The sequence below is a fragment of the Electrophorus electricus genome, chromosome 17 (genome assembly GCF_041902795.1).
Source record: "Electrophorus electricus isolate QZ-2024a chromosome 17, ASM4190279v1, whole genome shotgun sequence".
In the NCBI taxonomy this organism is placed as follows: domain Eukaryota; kingdom Metazoa; phylum Chordata; class Actinopteri; order Gymnotiformes; family Gymnotidae; genus Electrophorus; species Electrophorus electricus.
Genome location: NC_137513.1, coordinates 1737188 through 1745268, shown reverse-complemented (window position 1 = coordinate 1745268; position 8081 = coordinate 1737188). Strand labels below are relative to the sequence as shown.

The window sequence follows — 8081 nt, the reverse complement described above, 5'->3', positions numbered from 1 at the left end:
TGTGAGTGTGAGTGAAAGAGAGAGGAGAAGGCAGAGAGAAGGAGAGAGAGAGATAGTTTCTCTCTCTCTCTCTCTGTCAGGCAGAGTGGGAGAGGGAGGGAGAGAGAGGAACAGAGAGAAGGGGAGACAGAGAGAGAGAGAGAGAGTAAGGAAGAGGAGGCGAGAAAGAGAGTGGCAGAGAAATGTTGCGAGGGCCCACACACACGTAGGACTCTTCCATTCTGCATCAGGATTCTCTCCAAACTTTTGGTTTGGTTTTCTGAGCTTCTCAGTTAACGGGGACGACTTTTTATGAGCTGCCTGAAACTCTTCCCAGGTTTGTACACAGTTGAGGTTCTTAAATTTGATGTTATGTTTTCTTGGGGATTCGTAGACATTTTAAAATATTTTAATTAGGGGGAACTGGATCAATTCTCTACAAAGTTACAAAGTAAAATCAAGCTGTGTTGTTGTGTTTCGAGCAGGACATTATGGTGTCATTAATGTTTATGCGGTGATGTTTCTCCAGTGGACACAGAGACCAAGGATGTGGTTATCTGTGTAGGGAAGGACTGAAGCATTTGATAATTGTCCCACAGTTTAACATGTCCAGTGACTCCTTTAAAGCCTTAAACATGTATGTATGAGTCTTAGCTGTGGATATAATGATGAAAACCTTGGACTGCTGAGCGAGAGAGAGAGAGAGAGAGAGAGAGAGAGAGAGAGAGAGAGAGAGAAAGAGAGAGAGCTTTAGTAGCACAAGTTAGAAACATTGTGACCTTCTCCTCTCCTACCTTCCCTCCCCTCCTCTCTCCTCTCCTCCTCTCTCCTCTCCTATCCTCTCCTCTTCTCCTCTCTTCTCTTCTCCTCTCCTCCTCTCTTCTCTCCTCTCCTCTCTTTTCGACTCTTCTCCCCTCTCCTCTCCTCTCCTCTCTTCTCTTCTCCTCTCCTCTCCTCCTCTCTTCTCTCCTTTCTTCTCCTCTCCTCTTCTCTCCTCTCCTCTCCTTTCCTCTCTCCTCTCCTTTCCTCTCCTCTTATCCCCTCCTCTCTTCTCCTCTCCTCTCTTTTCTTCTCCTCTCCTCTCCTCTCCTCTCCTCTTCTCTTCTCTCCTCTCCTCTCCTCTCCTCTTCTCTTCTCTTCTCTTCTCTCCTCTCCTCTCCTCTCCTCTCCTCTCCTCTTATCCCCTCTCCTCTCTTCTCCTCTCCTCTCTTTTCTTCTCCTCTCCTCTTCTCTCCTCTCCTCTTCTCCCCTCTGCTCTCCTCTCCTCACCCTCAAGTTGGCTGGTGAGGCAGAAGAGAGCTTTCCATGATCAGATTTGGTTCTAATAATCAAGGCTTTGTTCTCCATCTCCACTGCGCTGTCAAAGCAATGAGGACAGCACACAATAATCCAGCCTGCCGGTGTTTGCCCCTGAGCCCTGCCCCCGATCGCTGCCCCCGAGCCCTGCCCTAGGGCACACAGCCATGCGGCCTACTAATCATGCTTGCGTCAGGGGCACTTAATGAGCTGGAATTACACTGAATTGGTTCTGTCAGAAATACCAACAACTCTTTTCTCCGCAGACCTTAACTAGTGAGGGTGAAAATCAACTACAAACCAAACCTGAATCAGAAAGGAGTGCGTGTGTGTCACATTTATTCTGCTCATTTCAGTGAAAAATGATTTGATGAGTGACACAGTGTTGTTTGTTCCGGTTTTGTATCCCAGACTGTGATATGGCTGTGATATCGGTATGTCAGGCTTTAGTATGAGTGTATTTACGTCTGTCGTGGGCGAACCATACAGGAATCACAGCTGTTTTTCTCCATAGTCCCACTGCTTCAGGGGATCAGATTAGCCCAAGCCGAAATAAAATGGCTCTTTCTTCGTACATGGTTGTAAATCCCTTGCAGCTGATGACTCACGGACATCATCAGATGCTGGGTATGTATGTTCTGACATTCTGGGTATGTGCTGTGCTGACTTTCTGGCTATATTCTCACCTGATGTTCTGGTATGTGCTCTATTGATGTTCTGGCATCAGTTGTGCCTTTAGCAGGAGAAATACATGTTCAATGAGGCTTCAGATCTGAGGCTTCTTGGCCGACTAGGCCAGTCAAAAACATTCCAAGTTTTGGTCTTTGGTCTTAACATCACTTGAGAGATATAAGGGCATTCAATCAGAACTCAACTGTTTATCGTCTGTTCACTTCAGATGCTAGCAGTGCTAACCCCAGCCCTGTGGTACCATGAATCCCAGGTGAGGCACTTTGCTTCACAACCTGAGGAGTTTGTTTTCTCCACACATTGCTCAGTCTATTAGACGCGCTGTTGAATATTCGACTCATTTGTCTAGTGACGCTGTCCTCAAGCTGTAATGTTCCTGCGGTAATGGCACCCATGTCTCTGCTCTCTGTGGCCTTCGCGATATCACACCAACGCAGGAGCCACCATAGCTGCAGGTGTTACGTCGGGAATCAAATCTGTATGTTTTGTTAGCTGTTTGTCAGTTGTTCAGGGTAAGAGTTGGAAAAAAAGAAAACGTTTGATCAATATGGTGTTATTGGGAAAAATGACAAAATTTGTAATTCCATTTATTATTGGAAAATAGTGTGTGAGTCTGTGTGTATATACAGCAAGCAGCTGTGAGATCACTGTTGGCCATAGAGCTGCTGTAAAGAGCAGCACTTCACACCGCTGGTGTCCACCCTCCCTGTCTCCCTGGGATATGGCCTGCACAGTTTATATCTTTCCTTAGAGTCATTACTCACTAATAACCTCCATAATCTTAGGAGTTCTGCTGTCTGAAGAAAAAAAAAAGTGACTTGTTTTCAAAACGTCTGGAAAGAAACCGGGTGTTCTGCAGCTAGTATGACATGGCTGTTGTTACCTCACTGCGGGGCTGCACTTTCTCTGACACTGTCTGCTCACCCAGTGGACGCCGCCAGCTGTCGAACTCTTCACTGCCCGACGACACAAAGGTTGCACATTGCACATTGCACTCTTCCTCCCAACACTCGGCCTCAAATTATTAAGTGGTGCAGGATAAAATAGCAAATTCCGTCAAGGAAGCAACATGCTCCCAAGCAAGGTTTGGAAAAAGAAACATGCAGAAACAGCACAAATATTCCGTAAGAGGGACGGAGGAAGGAGCTCACTGATCAGGTTTCCATTAGCTAAAGATGTTTTCCAAAGCTGATTCCTCTCCCTTGCTTCCACCTCTTCTCCCAGCTCCTCAGCCTTCAGCACCTCCACTCTTCATGTTCCTCCCAGCTCCTCAGAGAGGGCCTGGTGGATGTGGAGGTGTAGGTCCTCTCTTCCATGCCCTGCTAGTGTTTGCGCTGCTGTGCGCAAAGCAGAAAGGGGTCACTCGAGGGCACTTCATGTCGAAGCGGTTGCCTGTACCAGCTCAGCTGCCTTCCAGTGTAGAGATAAAAAAGTTGAGTGCTGGTGTGGTTATTTTATTTGTTTGGTGTTTTTGAGATCTCATTGGCACTCTGAGCCTTCGTTGGAATTTCTGGAAAGTAGCGTCCCGAATAAAGAGTCCCGAATGGAGATTAGAGGCAAGACCCAGTCTGAGGGGTCTGGGGGTCAAGGGGTCAAGACTGAGGGGTCAAGACCCACTCTGCTTGGCAGACCTGAGTCTCTGCAACCTGGATCCCCCCCCAGCGGTGAGAACCAGCAGACACCCAGCAGCAAGACTGAGCAGAGAGGCCCAGTGGTGAGACCCAGCAATGGGACCCAATGGAGAGACCCAGCGGAGAGAAACAGTGGCGAGACACTCTTGCCTTGGCTGGATTTGGAGTATCATACTCTCACTCTGGTGGATCTTGGATTGCACTATAAAATTTGAGAAATGTACCATAACAAGGCCTTTTTTTTTGCTTTCTTTGGCTAATGAATCACTTAATAAGCAGAAAGGAGATTTTTAGGAGAGTTGGTGTGGAGGACTCTGCTTTATGCAGAATTATTTACTGATCTAGTCAACAGAGGTTTGCCTGATCTGTATGAAGACAGAACCATTCTATAATGAAGTGTAAAATATAAACTAATAAAAAAAACAGCAGGTAGTGAGTAGTGTATATGTATATGGAAACACAGAGCTGTCTCTATTTTGAGATTTCTATTTTGCATTTCTGTTTTGCATGCACTCACCGTACGCACATAGCAACACCAATCATGTGTTGTCATGCCAGACCTACACAGACATGCTCAAAGCTGATTGGCCAGGCCAGATAACCATTTCATCCCACAGTTGTGGCACTCTGCCCGCACTCAAACACTACACCATCTCAGAGGCGCTTGTGCTCTCCTGTGGGCTGCGTGGGGAACACAGAACCGATTCACCCAGCTGTCGGGACCCGGCCTTCCTCCACACAGGTTGGGCAGGACCCTGTCCTGTCGCTGGCCGTGGTGGATGAGGTCCAGGGCCCTACCCTGCTCCTCTGTGGGGATCATGCAAGCTGAATAGGGCTCTTTGTTCCAGAAGCACTGGACTGCCTGTGGAGCTCAGTGTCTTTAGGAGTCAAACAGCCAAAGTCAATGGAACGTTTGAGGCAGAGCCTGTTGGAACATGGTGTTCATGAAGAGACCCGCTGCCCCCAAACACGCAGAGGCAGGAGGTGTTATTGGGATCACAAGGGAAGACTGACTCAGTCATTCTCAACAGCGGAATCCCAGCCAGGGATGCATTAGCCAGGCTCCTTCAGTAGTCATTCCATCATTCACCAGAAGTGCATGAATACCAGCGCTGTGCTGAACTAAATAGAATATTCGTTTCAAAAGTGTGGAGTTGCATATGTGGATCTCAGTCTAATGTGCCTTTCAGACATTCTGCTACTTCTGTTCATTCTGAAACCGCTTTTGGTCAGGCCTGTCTCTGTGTGGTTTGGATTTCGGCACAGTTCAACTGAGGACAAACTCCTCATCGCTGGGGACGGTTAACCCAAGCCTGTGCTTGCGTGCCACAGAGCCACCGAACGTCTCTCGAGACGAGCCCATCTAACTGATAGCTTCTCTCTTCTAACGTGCACCTCTTCTCCACGTTTCTGGCATGGTTGCCTGTCTCAGCGATAAGGCCGTGATGTTTAACTCTCTCTGCCCCGACATCTCGCCCCAGGAAGTGGTCTGTTTTCTCAGTCCTACAGGAAGTCTGTATATACACACGCTGGTCTCCTGTTGTCCGGGTCGTTCGCTCCTTTGTTTGCTTTTGTTTCCTCTGGTGATTTTCAGGATGGCAATCTCAGCCAGCTGGATGAGCCCAGCTCGATCCCGCCCACATTGCACTGTAGACAGGAGCATCCATTGTGGCCTCGACATGTGATTCCATCATGACGGGTCACGTCAGAAATGGTCCCAACGGAATTTGGCTTGACATGATGGCAGAAGTTAACGAATCCCCTCAATTAAGTAACTTGGTATTGTTATGGTCCTGAGATTAGATTTGAAATGTGAGAGGAGTTTGCACTTCAGCTTGTTAAAAATGGCCACTAAATACCTGTTTCACTTGGAACACTGGACTTGATGACACACTGAATGCTTTATCCTCCAACACCAGTAATGGCTTCCCAGTCTCTCTCTACAGGAGTATCCTGACTGTGGGTCGTTAGAGTTACAGCGGGAGGCAATATCACTGTTAGCCTGTTCAGAGTTGCAGTTCTTCTGCCAGACGTGTATCCTGTTCCCTCCAGGCCTCTTGCCTGCCTGGTCCAACCTCGTTTATGTTTTCCTTTCATTCTCTGTGCTCCAAAATGAAGGGCCATATATCCTACTGCTGACATTAACAGACACATGCCCACAGAAACCTTTGAAGATGCTCCTCTGACCTGCGCTTGTGTGACGGCGTGTAGAGGGCACGCCGCACCCTGGCCCTCCCCCCAGGGTGCAGCTCTGTCTTCACCAACACAAAGCGCGTCAGTGAGTGTCAAATGCCAGAAATTCCCTTCTGTACTATAAAATGACACCAAGTGGCTCTCAAGTCTTGTAACAGAAAAAACAGATAGCAGAAGAGAAAAAAATTGATTTGTGCAAAAAAAGATCACATGGGAATATTGTGAAATATTTAAACCCTGTTTAAATATGTAAGTTTTTCCCTGGTCCTACTCTTAAAGGGAGCACATGAATTTGTACATTTGTACTCTCAGTTGGCAGAATGCCTTTCCTATGCTGTCCAAAGTTTCTTACATAATGTGGAAATGTGTGGGAACTGCTGCCTACACATTTTTGACTAAATATACATTTATTGCATGGCCAGTGTGTCCCTAGAGCCATTTTGTGACATACTTGCGGCATGGACTGAAATGGTGGCTTAGCTACCCACGTCTTTGGCTGCCTACGAGTGGCCATAATCATATGCTCACAGAAATGTCAAGTTATTTTTCTTCTGCTCCTCAATATCCTGTCTGCATGCACATGTGCACAACTCATTTTCTCTACCAATCCCCCCCACCGAGCTCATCTTCTGAAGTCTGGCATTTCCGAGTGGGAAGCCACAGCCATAGGCAGCGTGGGGCCATTTGTCACACCGCCACTTCCAGTGAGAGCATCTACTGTTTACACACTGCTGAGGACTGCTTTTGCAACAGTGGAGTCACGCTGATGGTTCTTGACGTGGTTGTAGGTTTCTGTGTGTGTGTGTGTGTGTGTGTGTGTGTGTGTGTGTGTGTGTGTGTGTGTGTGTGTGTGCTTGCTGCCCACCACCAGGTGGAAGTCTCAGATTAGACAGCTGGTAAATGAAGATAAGCATTCAGCAGAAATAGTCTTTTCTCTCTCTCTTTTCTGACATTCTCTCTCCCTTGCTGATGAATAACTCTCAGTGTGTGGGCACGAGGTGCCAGGCTGGTGCAACTCTACTACTGAAGCCCAAGTGAAGGCGTCTTTGCTACAGTTCCGTATTCCCTCTGGTGAACCATTCACTTCTCTTTGACTCGTTCAGCACATTTAAAGCACGTGGAGCAGGGAGAGAAAATTCGTTAGACGTCAAGAGCAGGGTGAAGAGTGCGCTGCGGAACACCAGCATTCCTGGAGGTGCATTCCCTTCTTTCCCTGCAGAGACACGCCTGCCTGCCTGCTCCCCTTCTCCCTGCAGCCCCCATGGTGGCTCCCATTGGGTCGGACGCGCTCCCTTTCCACATCCACCCGGAACGTGCTGCTCCTACTCTGACCTCTCCGATCTGGGCGTTTGCATTCTCCAGCTCCAAGACACCTGACTCGGATCACCAAGCCACTATCACATCCATCATGAAGCAGGAGTGAGAGGGAAGGGAAACATATGCAGCTCATACCATCCGCAGGACAGCAGAAAAGAACGTGAGATTTGCAAAGGCCTCTCCATGTTATCATGGATCAGGCATTTTGCCAACCATCTTGTTTGTGTCTGCACAGCCTCAGGGCCTGTGCTTTGTGTCACATTTACAGCATTCAGCTGATGCTTTTATCCAAACCAACTTACAATTCTGAGTACAACTTGAGCAATTGAGGGTCAAGGGCCTTGTTGAGGGCCCAACAGTGGCAACTTGGTGGGGGTGGGACTTGAACCAGCAACCATCCAATTAACAAGGACATTAACCACTGAGCTACCACTGCCCCTTTACACAGCCTCAGGGCCTGTGCTTTGTGTCTGCACAGCCTCAGGGCCTGTGCTTTGTGTCTGCACAGCCTCAGGGCCTGTGCTTTGGGGAGTTCATGCAAGCATCACCCTCCCCACCACCAGCCAGCCTTCCAGACCTCTGCTGGTATGATGGCTGTCAAGTCCCTCCAGCAGCTCAGCAGCCCAGAGAAAGGCTGGTTGGTGGCTGAGGGGAGGTCCACAGATGCCCAAGGGCAAACAATGCCACCTTTATATGCTGCTGCTGGAAAAGAATGTGCTCACATTGCTCAGAAACAGCTTGAGCCTGAGAGCAGATTTGCGTAGGCTGTCAGGGCTATAACCCCGCACCAGTGCCTTCGCGAGTGGGGTGAGGCTGACCCAGTGCCTTTCCCAGTCTCTCACTGCCTCCCCTACAGTGACCTACATTTGCTGGCCTCGGGGCTCCCCGTCGTGATCTCACACGAGTGCCCTGGCCTACTCATGCAGACGTTTCCCTGTGTTTCTCCGCACGCTCTTTCCTCTCCGTGGCTTTTTA

General features: G+C 48.6%; 1 protein-coding gene across 15 annotated transcripts in view; it reads left to right on the top strand.

Moving 5' to 3' along the window:
- phldb1b (pleckstrin homology-like domain, family B, member 1b) overlaps positions 1 to 8081 on the top strand; it is a 47296-nt gene continuing 39215 nt past the window's right edge. For 11 of the 15 annotated variants that reach the window (XM_027021256.3, XM_027021243.3, XM_027021239.3 and 8 more), the window contains exon 1: positions 2 to 316. The gene's annotated coding sequence lies outside the window, so the exon portion shown is untranslated. Of the gene's footprint in view, positions 317 to 8081 lie in introns of all 15 variants that reach the window. The other 4 variants (XM_081700626.1, XM_081700628.1, XM_081700627.1 and 1 more) reach the window with 2 other exon arrangements.